A 19,401-nucleotide genomic window follows, 5' to 3' on the forward strand; every position below is an offset into this window, starting at 1 on the left:
AGTCCCGGATGTGATCACGGACATGACGAGGAGTCTCGAAATGGTCGAGACGTAAAGATTGATATATTGGAAGCCTATATTTGGATATCGGAAGTGTTCCGGGTGAAATCGGGATTTTACCGGAATACCGGGAGGGTTACCGGAACCCCCCGGGAGCTATTTGGGCCATAGTGGGCCTTAGTGGGAAAGAGAAGGGGCTGCCCTAGATGGGCTGCGCACCCCCCCTTACCCTAGTCCTATTAGGACTAGGAGAGGTGGCCGGCCCCCTCCTCCTCTTTTCCTCTCCGAGGAATCCTAGTTGGACTAGGATTGGAGGGGGAATCCTACTCCCAGAGGGAGTAGGACTCTCCTGTGCCTCCCCCCCTTGGCCGGCCAGCCTCCCCTCCTCTCCTCCTTTATATACGGAGGCAGGGGCACCTCTAAACACACAAGTTGACACAAGTTGATCCACGTGATCTGTTCCTTAGCCGTGTGCGGTGCCCCCTGCCACCATATTCCTCGATAATACTGTAGCGGAGTTTAGGCGAAGCCCTACTGCTGTAGTTCATCAAGATCGTCACCACGCCGTTGTGCTGACGGAACTCTTCCCCGACACTTTGCTGGATCGGAGTCCGGGGATCGTCATCGAGCTGAACGTGTGCAGAAACAGATTCATCATGGCATCTCTACAGGCTTGATCAACTCACTACCAGGCATGTCATGGCATGGAACAAGTACTAGCATGAAGTAGGCATGGAAATGAAGCTACTCATGTGCAAAACAACCACCTAGCATATTTGCATGAACAAACACATAAAGGACAAAACAACAACATAGATTGAGATGACATGACCATGAACTTGCACAAATGCAGAAACTAATGCCACCATTGGATTGGTGGGATTTTTCTACCCCAAAAACATATATAATATGTTAGGGTTGCTGTAGAAAAATCATCACAAATGCACTAAGATAAAACCTGCCCTAAATGGAAACCTCAGCATATGCCAAAACTGGCATATTCCGAAATGGAATAAAACAGAAAACCTGCGGGGAAAGCTAGGTGCACCCAAGCTGTACCCAGATGTTAGGCTGACTGGTAGGGCCGTGGGCCACGTGGCTGGGTGTGTGTATGACACGAGGGGCCAAGGCGTCAGTGTCACAGGGAAAAGAAAATGTCAAGCAAAAATATGCAGAGCCTGGGACTCGAACCCAGGTCTCCCTCGTGTTGGGCGTGAGCGACGACCAGTTGAGCTAGAACGCGATGTTGGTTTGGTAGGGGTTCTGCTTTAGTTGAGGCAACCTGAAGCTGGTATGGGTCCCTTCTCATCTACAGCAGAGAAGTCGCCCACGGTGCCTGCGAGCAACGACGACGACCACCGGAGCCAAGGGGTACCGGCGGGGGTGCGAGATAGGCCAGGGAGTGCGGGTGCAGCGACGCATGTGTGGGAACGTGCGTGCTTGTGGAGCAACTGCGGGAGTTGGCGCGGGGTACTCGAGCTTGAGCATCTGCTCGACTCGGGCTACGACGAGCACGGCGGGCAGGGGGAAGCAGCAGGGTGCGGCGCGGGCAGGCTGTGAGAGAGTGCGTGCATGGGTGCAGCAAGGCATGGAGGAGCTCGGCTAGGAGGATCCAGAGCAGGAGGTGCACATGGGCTGTCTCTGAACTACCGTACTGAAGAAAACTTCAGAACTCGCCTCGGTGCGCCGGGAACACGACGACGGCGAGATCTTGGCCGCTCCTACGGAGACCGATCGACGAAACGAAAAGAGCAGGGGGGATGATGGGTATACCTAGTATACCTATGACAAGGAGGTGAGGCCGGTGGCGCAGCAGATCGACAGCGGGGAGGCGAAGATTTCCGGTGGACTTGCTGTCCGAGAAGGAGACGACGTAGAGGACGAAGAGGACGTCGGGGAAGGCGTCCTTGGGCTTGGATCGGCGTCAGAATGGACTCGGGGAGGCGATGCGGTGCTCGGCGTCTACGGAGGGGAAGCCGGCGATGCATCTACGCCGGCGAGGAGCTCTTGCTCGGGCCGGTCATGGTGGCTGCAGGGAGGAAACGTAGCGCGGAAGCAGGGCGTGGGTGCCTCTTACCCGTGGCGGCGACGCGGAGGGGAAAGAACGGAGGAGGAGGAACCCTAGGCTTGCCCTGGGTTGGCCCTTTATAGGGGGAAGCGAGGGACGTGGTGGCCACAGTGGCCATGTGTGCCCCTGTCCTCTGCTTTTACTGTGAGAGGAACGAGCGAGGGAGGAGGAAGAGAAACAGGGGCTCGGGTCACTGCAGGTGGGGCCGGCGCAGGCTCCAGCGTGGAAAGGAGGGTGAGCGAGCGAGCACTGCTGGCTCGCTGGGGTAGCTGGGCCGGCCTGGAGTGAGGAGGACCAGCCGGGCTGTGATGCTGCTGGGCTGCCCACTGCTGCTTTCTATTCTTTTCTTCAACCAGAAAATAACAAGAAAAGCACAGAGAGCTGGAAGAGGTGTTGGGGAGATGTAAAAATATGTCTGGGGTTCTGGAATTATAGACTATTTGAATAAATTGGTTTGGGCATTTTTAGAGGTAGAAAAATAAAACAAGTTTGAATAAAATTCAAACTTGGAGCATTTTTGAACCTAACAAAAACAACTTCAAATGAGCTGTAATTTGGCAGAGAGGCTAGGTACATAGTGTTAGAATATTGGGGAAAAGATGGACATTTATGGTGGAGGCAAAATGGCACTCGCAAAGAATGGAAGGAAAAGGGAAGGAAGGAGAAGTGATGGTGCAATGGTTTGAAAGGGGGACAAGGTCATGCCCATGATGCTCATGGCAACAACATGAATGACAAAATGCAACATGATATGGCATGAGATGAAAATGCACTATATGATGATGACACATGATGGCTAAAAGAAATATGACAAGAAGCACAAATGCAATATGGTAAGGAGAGCATGACAATGAAAAGAATAAACCACATAACCAAACAAGATGAGGCCAAACATGATAAAACCCACAAGAATTGGATGAAGGTCAAGTTGATATAATGCCAAAATGGGACATGTTACATCTGGGGTGTTACAAAACCCCAACTCAATCCCAATTAAAAGTTAACAACCCAACAAATTAATTAAATAACATGATGAGATCAACATGATAATTCAAGAACCAGATACTCAAGATGTCCATAACCGGGGACACGGCTAATCATGATTAGTTTGTACACTCTGCAGAGGTTTGCGCACTTTTCCCCACAAGACTCGATCTTCTCCGTTGAATTTCTCGCACTACATGATGTTTGAGAAACGGATAACTCAAACACAGTCTTTCATAAGCGGTAGCACCTTACGATGGGTAGATAGTTACACCTACATCTTCTAGTCTACCACTGTAAGAGTTCACACGACTTAATCAAATATGCTAGAGCCCATAATAGCTTGTGGCTACACACGGAAGTTTCTAGCATGAATAATCTTATGATCCCTTTGAGCATGGGTGGCGGTTCGTAGGAAAATCACACGGAACCCCAGGATTTCCAAAAAACAGGCAACACTGGATTCCCCAGGTGCCTCAATCCACCCAGATGTGCATTAAAGTTGCCACCTTAAGTTGAACCATTAATTAGCAATCTCACATCGGTCATGGATACACTCACCCAATCCATGTCTACAAGCATAGCATAGCAATATAAGAAACGTAGAAGTAACTCCCAAAGGTTTGATAATAAACAGGACAATAGGTACTACCTCATCTACTTCCCAAAACCCACATGTTAATCAGATCCTAACCATGCAATTGTTTGAGGATTGGAACTAATGCATAAAAACTGGGTAATGAAAAGTACAATCAAAGTGTGAAGTTGCCTGTACTGTTGATGAAGAACCTTCACACTCAACTCCTGATAGTTCTATTCATCACACTCCGTTCAATCTATCGTAAGCAAGCAATAGTAACCACACATAAGCAATCACTCAAAAGCATCGGAAAGAACGAAGAAAACAATTCGGAAAACTTTAAAACCAAGAAAATAACTCTTGCAACAGAAAACGATTTCTAACAGTACCAAAATTAAGTTAATTTGGCCTTATCAGAAAGTTTAGGTTAAAAGCTTTGATTTACAAAAAGAATCGACTAAATCGGAGCTATAAAACTCAAGTTATGATCAAATGAAGTTCAAATACTAAACTGTTTGAAATTCAAATTTTAAACTTTCAAAAATATGTTTAAGTTGGTTATCTGGATAGAGGGGATCATAATGAATAAGTAGGCGTTGGTTTCGTCTAATTCCGACTAACGAGCAAAAAGTAGTGATCATTTTAAGACTAGGGACTAATCTGTAAAAGAAATAACTACTAACAGGTCCCTGAATAAAATAAAATAAAACTATCGAGCGAACGCTCGCTAACTAGTTCTAAACATAGAATGTTCATTGAATAGATCTAACTAAAAAAACTAAACCGGGTTTTAAAAAAAACTGAGAAAACCATATCGGACCAGGGCAATGATTTTTTGTTAAAAACCGATGGCAGATCGGGTTAGGGTTTACCACAGCGGCGACGGCTCCGGCGAGTCGTGTCTCTGGCGGCGGTGGGGCGAAGTGGCTCCGGTGATGGCGGGGCATGGCGGCGGCGGCAGAGTAGCTAGGGAGGGCGGCGCGGCGCGGCGGTGAGGTGGGTGGTGGCTGCGGGGTCGGGGAGGTGCGGGGCGTCGGCGAGGAAACTCGGTGTCGTCGGCAATTCCGGCGAGACGCGGGAGGAGAGGGGAGAGAGGGCCGGGGTGGCCGAGCTTATAAGGGGAGGCGAGGCGGTGGCTTGGCGTGCGTGAGGGGGCTGGCAAAGGCGGCGGCGGGAGTCCCTGAGGAGCACGGCGATGCTGGCGTGCGGCAGTCGGTCTCCGACCGGAGGTCGGGGACGACGCGGCTGGGCTGGGCCGTGGCCTAGCTTGCTTGGCTGGGCCGGCCCAGTTCAGCGAGGAGAAGTTATTTTTTAAATGTTTTTTCCAGACAAACAAAAGTAATAAGAACAAAATAAATAAAAATGTTATATATGCTTATAATATACCATAATTTGTAGAAAAAGATTTTCTACAACATGAACATTATTCTAGCTTTAAATAAAATCTACAAAAATTCAAATAATTCAAACAGTGCTGCTGCTCTAATAAAATCCACTAAAAATCATTTTTAAAATACCAAAATGATTTCAAATTTATTTGTCTCCAATTTTTTATTGTAGGGAATCATTTTACCCTAATTTCCAGATATCTTATTTTTGGAGAAAAATAATTTGAATAAAACCCAAATAAGTCCAAATTGAAAATAATTTTCAAAGGACTTTAAATTGGATTTCTTTTAAACTCCCAACTCATATTTCATATGTTTTGAAGAAGTCATTTTATCTTCTCTCATGAAAATCATTGAGTTGCTTTAAGTTTTTGAATTTGAAAATATTTCCAAATGAAATTCCAATCTTTTCAAAACCCTTTTTTATTTATTTAAATGGAAGAAGTCACGTCATTTTCTCTCTAGGGTTTTGTATTTGAAAAGAATTTGAATTCATGGAGATCAGAAAGCAAAGATGAAAGCTTGGGAAAGTCCTTTTGTTCCCTCTCATTTAGCTTTCAAAAAAATCAAATTTCACTCAATTTCACACAAGCAATCATACAATCAATCAAAACTATCTATTTAATATAACATTCCAAAATTTAGAATTTTGGGATGTTACAAACCTACCACCCTTAAAATGAATCTCGTCCTCGAGATTCGGAGAGGCTAGCAAGAAATAGGTTAGGGTTGGGGTCTTCTCAAAATCCATCGATCATCACAGGGGGTCTCGGTTGCTACCACCCTTAGAAGCATTGTTACGGTTCCATCAAAACTCAGGTCATACATCCTTAGTGTTGGCGTTGTCAGTCTTCTCAGATCCTCTGGAAAATTTCCTTCTCTGGGCTCTTTCGGTAGTGGCATAACCTGCAATTCTTCTGTCCTTTCATCTTGGTAAGGTTATTCCGAGACTGGTTCTTCTTAGCTGACGGGTCTGGCGCCAATACTAATCAACTATTGATATCTCATGGTGGTCAACAATTTCTGGTTTCTCCTGGAGAAAACGGGTCTGGGTTGAACCTCACCGTATGTCCTACGATTGACAACAACTGCCTTGTACAAGGGAAAAATACTTATACCATTCTAAGGTTGAAACAAGGTTTTGATCGTCGTCGCTCTACTATAGGTAAGTCACTCAGATTTACCATCCCACATAGCAAGGCAAATAATAAGAGTAAGTCGGTATGGTGATCAATCCATCCTGCACCCAAATCGTTACCTTGTATATGGTTTAGCGAATCTCGCATTCTAACACTCGGTCATCCTCACAAGCATTGAAGAATTTCTCTTGTCAACGAACCCAGTTCCGATAATCCATTGATTCTGCAAGCCAGACAAACAACTACCGTTCCTTCACAGCTCTCAGGTTTTGCATTGCTCATATAAAATCGTCTGTTGATAAAATCGCAACTTCTTCCGGGGGTTTTCCTTTAGCACGAATGTGCTTGCTTCTTGGCAGGTCCTTGGGCCTGTGGGTTATGGCTCATCTCATCACTTGTAAACCTTGAACTCATCATTGGGGAACTGATCATTATTCCAACATCCAGCTTCCTAGCATTCTTAAATCCATCCAAACGTACGGTCTCCCTTCCTTCTATGTGTACGAATCTAAGATGTGATTACTCAGACTCATCATGGATTTACAATTTCTCCATATTACCTACATTATACCTCCTTTATATCCAACGTATTCTTGGGGTATCCAACATATCGAGATAAAACTCATACTTGTTTAGTCTGAAATCCACTCCGTGGAATATCATTATCCTTTCCAGGGGCAAAATCTCCTCATAGGGTACTACCACCCTTAAAATGCTCCAATCTTCCATAGACCATATTTCTCATATCCTCGAAAATGGTCAAAATCCTTCTTCATAGAGTAACAACTCATAAAAATCCAAATCAGTACCAACGATGATAACTTTATTGATCCTCAAATTATTACAATCTCCTGCATTTCCATTACATGCCTCAACTCAACACCTCAATGTAAGAGAACTGTTCCCACTACTAATACTATATTCCTTTTGTTGCAAACTCCACTACTTAGCAGAAGCCTCCCTTCTCTTTGGGACAATCTCTGACAAAGTGTCCTGCTTCATTACAGCAGAAACATATTACTTCTGACAGGTCTCATGGTTTCCTCATGATTACATATCCTCCTTGGGTCCTTGACTTCCTTTTTGGGAAACTGCTGAGGTAGTGCCCAGACTCCTTGCATCTGTAATAGTTGATAGGGACAATTGCATTTTTACCCCTAGTTAGTTCCTACCCACGGGTTTTACCCTTACTTTTCGAGCTTGCTCAGTTTTGCCCTTACTTTTTCCATCGAGGTCCCTCGAATGCCCTTTGACTATTTGACCAAAACTTTGAAAATTCATAACTAATTCATACGAACTCAGAAAAATGCAAATAAGATATCAAAATGTTCAGATAAACATTACCTTTATGGGCATATCATTTGCATTCGGGACAAAAGCATCCTTTAAACTATCCAAGGTAATTAATGTTATTAACATTATTAAAAATAAATAGGTATAAAAAATATTTTTTCCATGAATAAAAATTACATGCAAATGCAGGTGATGTTTTCTGAACATCTTGATAACTTATTTGCATTTTTCTGAGTTTGTATTAACTTGTTATGAATGTTCTAACGACTTTGACCATTATTTGGAAACTTCATAACAAGTTGATACGAAATCAAGAAAATGCAAATAAGGTATTGGGATGTTCAGAAAACATCACCTACATTTTCATATAATATTTATTCATGGAAAAAATATTGTTTATACCTATTTATTTTTAATAATGTTAGTAACATTAATTACCTCTGGTAGTTTAAACGATGCTTTTGTCCTGAATGCAAATGATATGCCCATAAAGGTAATGTTTATCTAAACATTTTGATATCTTATTTGCATTTTTCTGAGTTCGTATGAATTATTTATGAATTTTCAAAGTTTTAGCCAAACGGTCAAAGGGCATTCGAGGGACCTCGATGGAAAAAGTAAGGGCAAAACTGAGCAAGCTCGAAAAGTAAGGGCAAAACCCGTGGGTAGGAACCAACTAGGGGTAAAAATGCAATTGTCCCTAGTTGATATGACTCAGGTCCTTCCTGGTATCCATTCTATTTCTCTTCCTGGACTTTTCCGTTCCAATCAGGGTTTCTATTTCCTGTGGGTCAGACTCTACTTCCTCTGTCGGGAATTCTACTAGATCTCCATTTAGACAATCTTGGTAGATGTGTCCTTCTTCTCCACATGAATAGCATGACTTGGTGCAGGGCTTAATTGGGTATTCTTCGAGTGTGTCCTCCACCTCTTCCTTTATCACATGTTCTTCTAAAATTTCCATGAGGGATCCTCTCATTACTTCTTTCTTCTGCTGGATGGTTCGTTGTACCATGGGGTAAATGTGACGCTGAGCAGGGTAGTGGATAGTTCCTTCACACAAGAAACAAGTAATCTACCTAGTTGGGCATTATTCAGCTGTGTGACTTCCTTCACAATTAGGGCATTCATCCTTGTGTTCTTTATGGTTGTGTCCTATTTCTCCACAAAGTTTGCATGCACAGAGTTTCTTCATATCATTTCCATAAGGCTTCATCTTCTGGGGCACAAGCCGAGACTTTAGTACAGTTAACTTAAATTCTTCCCAAGTGGTTACTCTAGGACATCCATTGATGGTTTGGTACAATCTCCACCAAGTAGCCGCACCTCTTTCAAAGCACTGAAGAGCATGCTGGGCCATATCCTTTCCGACTATAGGGTTATTCTTCATGTGATCCTCCATGTTCTGAATCCATCGGTCTGTCTCCAATTGACTCATCAGTCCAGATAATACGAGCTCATGACCATTCATCCTCTATTGGGTGCAGGGGTTTTGGGGGTGTGAGATAAGAGAGATAGAGAGGGATACACACAATACAAACAATAGTTTTGAAAAGACAAACTTTATTTTGTGGCTATCGAAAAAACATCAAACAAATGATAGCTCACAATTGTCGCATCTAATGTAAGTATAAAATAGGGGTTTGGTTTTCTAAAGGTCAATAAATCTTCAAAGTCGCCAAACTCTTCTTGTTCATGTCTCCGATGGCTTCTTCTAATCATGCTTGTCCTTCTCAAGTTCTTTAGCCAGATCATCTTTGTTGACGCGAAGTCTCTCATGACGTCCTTTAATATTCGGGAGTTGTGTTCCCAAACTTCTGGGTTTCAACATCCTGGCATGAGCCATGGTCCTACTGTCCTTCAGTTCCTGACGAATCTCTGGTATCTCGAGGTTTTAGCTCCTCCAGCTGGGCTACTTTCAGCTTCTGGTTCCTGAGTTCTTCACGAAATGCTTCCTTGTCAAATATGGCTTCCTACAGGTCCATCTTAAAATCCTTGATGTAATACTCCATATCCTGGTGATACACCGGCTAAGGTTAAACTTCATCTTTTGCTAATAGGTGCTCCATCAGCCTTCTACCATCCAATCTTTCCGAAGAAATTCTTGCTTAACTCAGCACGGTGACAATAGCATAAGCGAGCGATAGCCTCAGGGATATCCATGTTTATGACTATGTCTCTACCATGAGATATCATTCCATAGTTGATATCTCCTGTCTTGGGGCTTTCTTGACAAAACCATAAGTTTTACGCTCCATGTTCCGGTCATTCTTATACACACCTTGATCTCGGGTATTGACAGCTTCCATAGTCTGCCAAGTTCCATAAGGTAGCCTTCCTAAGTCATACCGATCTAGAAATTCTTCAAAGCCTTCAAATTCTCCTAGTCTTAGGAGTCTTTCACCATTGTAGTTTCCCTCATTGTAATACATGGTAAAATCCTCTTATTCCAGAGTAGGCTTAGTTGTCCGATATCTTGTACTTCTTAGAATGGTCTCATCAGTCGAATCTTCGTGTGGTCAAATGGGGAAAGGGGTATAGTCTCACTAAATGGAAATTTTGAATAAGATCAGAAGAGAAGAAAGGTAAAAGATCCTTTTGAAAAAAATGAAGTTGTAGAGAAAATCTTTCCTATGGGCTTGCCAGTTTCTAGGGGTGACGTCCTACAGTCAATATATGCTCTGATACCATCTTGTAGCAACCTGACCACAAATGGCAAGTCTCTGTGCTTATGTGTCATCCCTAGATCGGTATGCTAACACACACAGTACTCGAGGATTTATAACAGAGGTAAATCACATGTACGAAATAACATAAATACTATTACCTCAATCTATAAAGCGGAAGAAACAACAAGGTTGTGGATTCCCATCAACACCAACGGCAAAGTTGAGTGTAGAAATCGTAACCCTAATGTATCACTTACTCGTCGTAAGATTCCTGCAACATGAGACGTTGCAGCTGTTGGGGAACGTAGTAATTCCAAAAAAATTCCTACACACACGCAAGATCATGGTGATGCATAGCAACAAGAGGGGAGAGTGTTGTCCACGTACCCTCGTAGACCGAAAGCGGAAGCGTTAGCACAACGCAGTTGATGTAGTCGTACATCTTCACAATCCGACCGATCAAGTACGGAACACACGGCACCTCCGAGTTCAGCACACGTTCAGCTCGATGACGTCCCTTGAACTCCGATCCAGCCGAGATTCGAGGGAGAGTTCCGTCAGCACGACGGCGTGGTGACAATGATGATGTTCTACCGATGCAGGGCTTCGCCTAAGCACCGCTACGATATTATCGAGGTGGAATATGGTGGAGGGGGGCACCGCACATGGCTAATAGATCTCAAGGATCAATTGTTGTGTCTAGAGGTGCCCCCTACCCCCGTATATAAAGGAGCAAGGGTGAGGGGGAAGCTGTCGGCGTCCTGGGAACGGGGGTCCCCAGACTTGCCTGCCTGCGGCCTGTGGCGTGGCTCAAGCCATGGCCCAGTGCGGCCCATCTTCATCAACTAAAGCTCAAGAACCTCGCGATGGGCCAAGCCTCGCGGGGCGGACGACAGGAAGCTTTCTCAGGAGTAGCCTCGTCAGGCTGGCTCGCGAGGATGCGGAGAGATCAAGGCAGGGGTACCTCGTGAGGTGCCCGTGATGCAAGCCATGACGATCGAGGTCAAGCGGGCACCAGGCAGGCGCCAGCCTGCGCAGTGTCCTTGTTTCTCCTTTGGTGCAAAGGGAGCAAGCACAGGCCAAGGCATCAGGCAAAGGCTACCATTTCGGTGCAACAAGACCAAGACCAGAGGAACGGCCGGAAGGAGGTCACCGTGGAGCCCAGGACGATGTCATCGTTAGAGCCTTTGACAGGCGAGGACTGACCTTAGTCATGATAAGTGTACTAGATGTTCCCCTTTAAAATGGCCAATTTTTGGCACCCTTCCCGCTCAATATTTGGGAAGAGGATCAGGGCCTCTCACTCTATATATAGGGCTAGCCACTATAGTATAGAGGCATCTGGAATCAACCCCTCCAAAGGGACAACACCACCACAAGAACACCCCTCACGAGGCTGTTCTTCCTTTGTAATGTTCTTCATCAGCACAGAGGCAATCCACCACACCACACACTGGAGTAGGGTATTACACCGCAATGGTGGCCTGAACCAGTATAAATCTCGTGTCCCCTGTGTGTTCATCTTGCTAGCCTAGATCCTTTGGCGAGGCGACGAGACGCGAGTTGGTAGAGGAGAGATCTTCGCACGCACCCTAGAGTTCGAACCTCAAGGGTCTGCCGGAACCCGCAATCCAACATTTGGCGCGCTAGGTAGTGGTGCGCCGGAATCGTGTCTTCCGCCGTCTTGCGTTTCGTCGTCCGTCGCATCCATGTCTGACGCTCGTCGAGCTCGTGTCGAGCGCCGAGCTGCTCTCACGGCCCATGTCGCCCAGACGGCCCCCGTCGGCGGGCCTCCCCATTGTTCCCCGTCGCCTGCCGCCCACGCCGCCACCGTCCCGGCGGGGAACGAGCAGCAGGCGTCGTCGCTGCATCCCTCGGTGCAGCGGGAAGGCCGCACCGCTACCCCGCCGCTGACTCCAGCGGGCTCGTCATCGCACGCTCGTCGCGCTCCCACGGACACGCACGCCGTGTTGCTCTTGGCACGTGAGCTCCTGCACTACCGCCCCGTCGACGACCTCCTCGACGAGTGGCTTGCCCGCATCATCGAGCTCGTCAGCGCCGCAGGGGGCTCCCCTGCACCGTCCCTCTCGCTGCATCACCCTCCACCCTGCGCAAGCAACATAGCTCCAGAGGCACCTCCGCCGCCTCCCCTCAAGAAGGCGCCCTGGCCCCAAGGCACGCGGCCCTTGGGCGGGACCCACCACTTCCAGCGCCCGTGCAGCAAGAAAAGAGTTGCCAAGAGATTCCTCGCCCTCAAGAAGCTGCTCGCATGCTCCCTGCACCGGCACGTCATGACTGCGCTCCTGCTCCAACGCGCCAAGACCGCGCTGCTCCTGGTGGCAGCACGCGGAGACCTCCAAGATCAAGCCCTCCGTCACCAAAGGCCCCCTATGGCCACTGCGGGCTGCCGTGTCTTCACCGCCGAGCTGCGCAGCGTGGCCTGGCCGGGCAAGTTCAAGCCAGATCTGCCTCCACGCTACAAGGACACTGCTGACCCCGTGGAGTTCCTCCAGTTCTACGAGTTGGGCATCGAGGCGGCCAACGGGGATAAAAAGGTCATGGTGAACTGGTTTCCCATGGCGCTCAAGGATGGCGCCCGTACATGGCTCCTCAACCTGCCTCACAGCACGATCTCCTCTTGGGACGAGATGCGCACTCGCTTCACCGCCAACTTCCAGGGCAGTCGTGACCGGCCCCCGGCCATGAGTGACTTGCGCCGCATCAAGCAACAGCTAGGAGAGACCCTGCAAAAGTACATCCAACGCTTCAACAACGCCCGCCTCAAGATCCCCAGGGTGACTGAGGAGGCCGTCATCTCAGCCTTCTCCAATGGTGTTCAAGACATCAAGATGAAGGAAGAGCTAGCGATCCATGAGGATCTGTGCACCTCTCTAGAGCTGTTCAACTTGGAGACCAAGTGCGCCAGGGTTAAGGAAGGACGCCTCTCGCACCTCGAGCTTCCGGCTGCTGATCCGGAAGAGAAGAAGCCCAAGGTCAAGGACGTGAAGCACAAAGGAGCAATTGTGCTCGCAGCTGAGCCAAACACCAAGCAAGGCAGGGATCAGCCGGAGTCGTCCAAGGGCAGCCGGTACTGCGTGTACCACGACCTCCACACCCACAACACCAATGAATGCCAAGAGCTCAGGGCTGTGCGAGATGAACATATCGGCCGACGCCCCAAGCGCAACGATTGGGGCTATGGCCGAGGAGGAGGAAGAGGTGGAGGACGATGGGAAGACCGTGGCCCTCGCCAAGGCTGGCATGACCGACCTTGCGTGAACCGTTGGCAGGACCAGCCTCGTGAGGGAGGTTAGAGGGATCAGCCTCGCGAGGACCGCCCGCAAGGCAATGCAGGCCTCCCTCCGCTGCCACCACCACCGAGGAGGATCGAAGACCAGCATCAGGACGAGGGGGCTGGGGGCTTCCAGGAGCCGCGTGCAATTTCTTGCATCCTAGGCGGAGCTCAAGCCCCGGCCTCTCAGCGCATCTTCAAGGAGTTTGCTCGCGAGGTGAATGCAGTCCTCCCAAAAACCGAAGCTTCGCGCCCTCTCAGGTGGTCCACGTGTGCCATCACGTTTAGTTCAGCGGATCAACTCAAGTGCACAGCAACGGCTGGTGTTCTCCCGATGCTCGGCTCCCCAGTCATCAGCAACGTGCTGGTCACCAGGACTCTCATCGACGGTGGGACATGACTCAACGTTTTGTCTGTCGAAACTTTCAACAATCTCCGAGTGCTGTATGATCAGCTTCAGCCAGCCAAACCCTTCTCAGGAGTCACTGATGGTTCTACCACCTCGATAGGGCAGGTCCGCCTCCCTATCACCTTTGAACAACGCAAAAACTACCGCACTAAGCTCATCGACTTCGACGTCGCCCATAGTCGCCTGCCCTACAATGCCATCCTTGGGTATCCGGCCCTGGCCAAGTTCATGGCAGTAACTCACCATGGCTACGATGTCCTCAAGATGCCAGGAAGCGGTGGAGTCATCACAGTCCCCTGTGAGGAGAAGGAAGCAGTGTGTTCTCTCGAGCGTGCCTTCCAGGCCGCGGCAATTGAAGACCCAGATCACAGAAGCGGGGGCCTTCCCGAGGCAGTCCCTAAGAAGAAGAAGACATCACCTGGTCCGAACCATCAAGAGGAAGGCACATAAAGGGGCGCCGAGCCAAGATCCGCGCCTGCCCAAGGGGTGCCTCCCTCTGACGCATAGGAAGGCGCGCCCGACGCCCTCCTCGGGCAAGGCTCGGGGGCTCTCTCCTGGAGGGCCACCGACTTTGCCAGGGTCAAGAGGGAGGTGATCGGGCACCACTTGGAGGCGAGTTTTGAAGCACGTTTCCCTCGGGATGGTGTGAAGCAAGGAGGGCCAAACCCTCAGGAGTTCATCGCAAGAAACACTCAGGAGCTACAGGAGTCAAGAATAATGCGCGGCAGCCGCCGCTTACCCGCCATAGCTCCCCATCCAGGCAAGGATGGTAGGCTGCGCGTCTGCATCGACGTACCAGGGCTCAACCAAGCCGCATCTTAGGAGCGCCTCTGGCCCTCACGTGTGGGATGTTGCGAGAGTCCGCCCCACAGCTACGTTCGCATGCCTCTCGGCCTGCCGAATGCGGTTGCCGCTCATCAGCGCCTGCTGAGGAGCATTCTTAAGGCTCAGGAGATCAGGCATTGCACGGTCCTGGCAGAGATGGAGATGGTCCTTGAAGAGCCGCCTGCGCCCCCGGAGCCTCCCGAGGCTCTGGGCCCTGGGGGCTCGTGAGGATCGCTTTCCACACATTGCTTCGTCCGCTACCTCAACATTCCTGCATCCCCAATGGTATCAGGTGACATCTTTTCAAGTTCTATTTCAGCTAGGAGCGCCCCCATGGCTGCATCATTCCCAGGCCGCGTGGGTCCGTCCCTGTGGCTTGTATCTCTTTTGTTCATGTCCTTAGGTTACCTTGTTGGGGGCACCCCTCGGGCTGCGTTATCCCCAAGCCGCTCGGGCCTGACCCAGTGGCGTGTATCGCTCCCGCAACTGTCTAGGTCGTGTATTTGGCCCGCCATGATTATTACCTGATGCCTCTGACGGCGCCCTTCTTCCTTCATGCTAACCGCTTGCACGCTAAAAGGGGGGCACCTGAGCATCGCGACTCACGGGCTCTTACTGGCTCTCCAGCCCTCACCTCCTGGCCTTGTCCACGGCATCGCGACCTGGCATACTAGCGACGGCTGAGATCGCTCGAGGGCCAAGACCTGAGAACGTAGAGCGTTGGCATCTAATCAATCTTTCAGGAACACACTACAAACAAGGCCCAGAGCCAGGCGCAACCCGCCTTAAGGTAGGGCCCAGTGAGTCCCGCGCTGGCTCACGGGTGCCCAGATACACCTCGTCAAGCCCTACTATGCCAACCACGTGTCAGGGCGGGGCTCTACATGCCCCGGGGTCTCCTCCCGGAGGGGCCCCCCTCCCACGTACCAGTGGAAGCACCATGCTCTGCGCTGGTTGACGACACTGCCGAGGAGCGGCTATGCCCGTACACATGCAAAAGCGCTATGCTCCGCGCTGGTGACAAACAACTGAGGGTGGCCCACGGCCGGATCAACCTCAGGGAGCCCAGAGCTCAGTGTCCGGCCTACCGTAATGCCTCCCCTCGGGAGCGCCACGCGAGGGGGCTGGACATGCGGGGCTACGTTCGGGCCACGCCCGGGCGCACGCCACCCAGCCAGGCCCCTCGGGCCTAGTTTATCACGCGCCACTCCCCGAGCGGAGCCAAGGTACGAAGACCGTTTGAGCGTCAAGGGGGACTCCTGAGCATCACGACTCAGGAGCCTAACTTGCCACGTAGCCCCTCACTCCTTAGTCCTGTCCTGGTTTCCGGTCGGGCTAACAGCGGTCGGCAGCTGAGGTATGCGCGGGGCCGGGCCCTGCCGACGTAGAATGATAAATCCACTCCTATGTCTCCCTTTCCTACTTGCTTTTCGCGCGTCAAGGAGGACTCCTGAGCATCGCGACTCAAGAGCCTAACTGGTCACGTAGCCCCTCACTCCTTGGTCCCGTCCTGGTTTCCGGTCGGGGCTAACGACGGCTGAGGTATGCGCGGGGCCGGGCTCTGCCGACGTAGAACACAAGCAAATAGGAAGGAGAAACGCCAAACCTAAGGATTTCAAAAGCAAATATTACAGTCCATAGGTTGTTTTCACAACGCCAAGCACAAGTTTAAATGCCTCCATGAGGCACAATGCATGTTGCAGGAATTAAAACAGGACCCAAGCCACGGAGGGATCATTTTCTAGCGGCGCCGTCACTGGTGGCGGGGTCGCGCTGGGCAGCTCCACCTCCTGAGACAGCGGAGCTGGCAACATCTTGCCCAGGCCTGGTGCTGAAGGCGCGGAACCTCCCCAACAAGGCCTCATCTCGACCCTTCACAGCCTTGGCAGCAGTAGCGGCAAGCTCGCCGCTCATGGGTTCTAGCAGGCTGTCGAGGTCGATGCTGGGTCGCGAAGGTAGACGTGGCTGAGGACACGCGTCAGCGCCGCAGAAGAAAGGACACGCGCCTCGGCCTCGGCCGTGGGGCCAAGGCCGTCTACAACGTCTTCGAGTGTACGGACAAGGAAGAGAAGCAGCTCGGCGGGGCAGTCCTCCGCGCCAGCCAACGACTTCTCTAAGCCACCATCATAAAGCGTCTTCAGCGCGGCGCGGGCCTTCTCCTCCAGCATCGCGAAGGCCACCCGATCCTCAGCCAGAACCTTTGCCTTACCATCCAGCTCGATCCTCTCCGCCTTCAGCACCTACTCCAGCGTCTCCAACCAGCCACAACGCTCATCAAGCTCGGCATCCCGGTCCCTGAGGATAGCTTCTCGAGTCTTCATCTCCTTCTCCTTCTCCTGGCGGTCGCGGACCTCCTTGGCAAGCTTGTCGTGCAGGCCTTGCAGCTCGTCCTCCAGCGTCTTGCAGCGGCCCCGGGCATCAGCAGCGTTGCCCAAGGCAGCGTCACGAGCGGCCTTGGCTTGGGAGGTGGCATGCTTCTCCTCATCGAAGGCCGTCACGGCCTGACTCAGCGCCGCTCGGACGGAGGCGTCAGAGCGGACCCAGCCAGAGGACAACTCCGGGCGCCCGGCGACCAGACGGGGGTCGGCGCCCCGGAGATCTTCTCGCAGCCGGTCCAGCTCAGCAGCGGCACGATCCAAGATGGTGGAAGGAATCGGAGAAACAGCAGTCGGTGGAGTAGGATGAGAAGACGACAGCATCAGGCATTGGAGCCTTCTGAGCCCAGGTGGCCCCGACGACAGCGTCAAGGGCAGACGTCTTTGGAGTCACCAGGGCCACGGGGGCTGGAGTACGCACCTCGTGGACTCACGAGGATGATCGGGCAGGGGAGGCTCGAGCCTCACTGCCTCCTTTTCCCGCAGACGAAGGCGCAACCCCGGCAGGCGAGCTTGCCCCAAGCAGGGCCGCCGAGGCCCCTTTTAACCTTTTTGCCACAGGTGCCGGCCTAGCCAAAGGATGTAGACGTCAAGCATCGGCGACGGAAATAGGAAGCTAAACATGAATCAGACACTTATTGGTCATCGTTTGTGGACTCGAGCAGCCTCCGGCCGAACTTGAAGCCCGAGAGCCTACTGTTGGGGTCAGCCTCGGGAGGCCCGGAAGCGGAGGGCGCATCACAAGAGTTGGAGCTGGCTTCAGGCCGCCTTGGAGCCAGAGCAGACCCGCGGGGAACCAGCCCCGTCCTGTCCTTCCTTGGGACCAAGGGCGAGCTCTCCCCGCCTCGCCCGTCGCCGGCCTCGTCGTCGTCCGGCATGGAGCGGAGGGCGTGGGACCTGCACCGAGGGAAGGATTCCCCCGACTCTTTGTCGGTTGCCTCAGAATCGGACTCTTCTTCCTCCTCCTCTTCTTCCTCCTCCCTGCTGGAGTCATCGGAAGATACGTTCACCATCGCTAGTGCTGCCAGATCCTCGGGAGCTTCCACAGGCACCAGCCCCTCCCTGTTGAAGGTGGGCATGGAGTTCACCACCTGCTCCCAGTCATCGCGGAGGAACAGGGGGACAGGAGCACCCTCCAGTCTCGCCACGTCTCCTCCCACCAAGGAGTGGAGGGCTGCGGCCAGATCTTCGTCAGCCAGGGTCGCGGAGCTCAGGCGGAGGGCAGCATCTGCTTCCTCGAGCCTCCATAATGGCAGTGAGTGTTCCCGAAGCGGAGCCACCCGGTGCTCCAGGAACTCCCTCAGGAGCGTAGCCCCGGTCAGCTTCGCCATCACCAGGTTGCCCGGCCTCAGGTCTGCGTTCATCCTCTTCAGCACCGCCTTCGCACGATGGTCGACAAGCTCTACACGAGACCACGCATCAACGGCCTTGGGCTGACCCGTGGGCAGCACCAGTCGAGGGTGGACGCGCCTAGCGTCCACCATGACCCACTTGCTCCGAAAGCCTCGATCCGCTTCCCGGGCTTCGATATGGAATTGGAGTTGGAGTATGCAATGAAGCTCGCGCAGGCGGTGATGTGGGCACCAGAAACCCGGAGGTAAAAGTAATGGCGCAGCAGAGCCACCAAGGGCATCACTCCAACGTGAGCCTCATAGTAGTAGGCGAAAATCGCCAGAAGGAGAACAGAGTTGGGGTGGATGTGAAGAGCTTGCAAGTTGTATTGGCGAAGAACAGCAAGGAAGAACTGAGAAAAGGGAGGCACCAGACCGGCGATGATGGCGCTCATGAAGAGCGGATAGAAGATGCTCCCCTTGTCTTCAGGCTGGGCGGAGCCAATCCTGAGCGCAACCGCCCCCTCATTGCCTTGCACCACCATCATCTGGCGCGTGAGGGTGAGGTTCTTCTCTGACACGTTCGGGGGTTCCAAAGCCGGCGAGTACCAAGCCCCGGCCGGAGTCTTGCGAGGCGCCATGGCTTGCCGAAGCTGAGGGATTGAGGCAGATCTGGAGGATTTCGGAAGCAAGGAGGAGGCGAGCGAGAAAGGGGATCTGGAGCAATGACTGATGAAGGCGAAGAAGGTAAGCCTGGCTCGAGACCGCCATTTTGTCAGACGGACAGTTGCCGAGGCGTCGTGGGGAAGCGGAGATGCCCACGTCCAATCAACCACCATGCGGCGCCCTAGGCTGCAGGCTGATGGGGCCCGCGGTGCTTCGCACTTGCCCCTTCGCTTCTCTGCTAAGCCAAGTCCGGGTGTGCCTTGGGCCCGGGGGCTAGTGTCGGCGTCCTAGGAATGGGGGGTACCCAGACTTGCTTGCCAACGGCCTGCGGTGTGGCTCAAGCCATGGCCCAGTGCGGCCCATCTTCATCAACTCAAGCTCA

Source organism: Triticum aestivum, chromosome 4B (genome assembly GCF_018294505.1).
Source record: "Triticum aestivum cultivar Chinese Spring chromosome 4B, IWGSC CS RefSeq v2.1, whole genome shotgun sequence".
Taxonomy (NCBI): Eukaryota; Viridiplantae; Streptophyta; class Magnoliopsida; order Poales; family Poaceae; genus Triticum; species Triticum aestivum.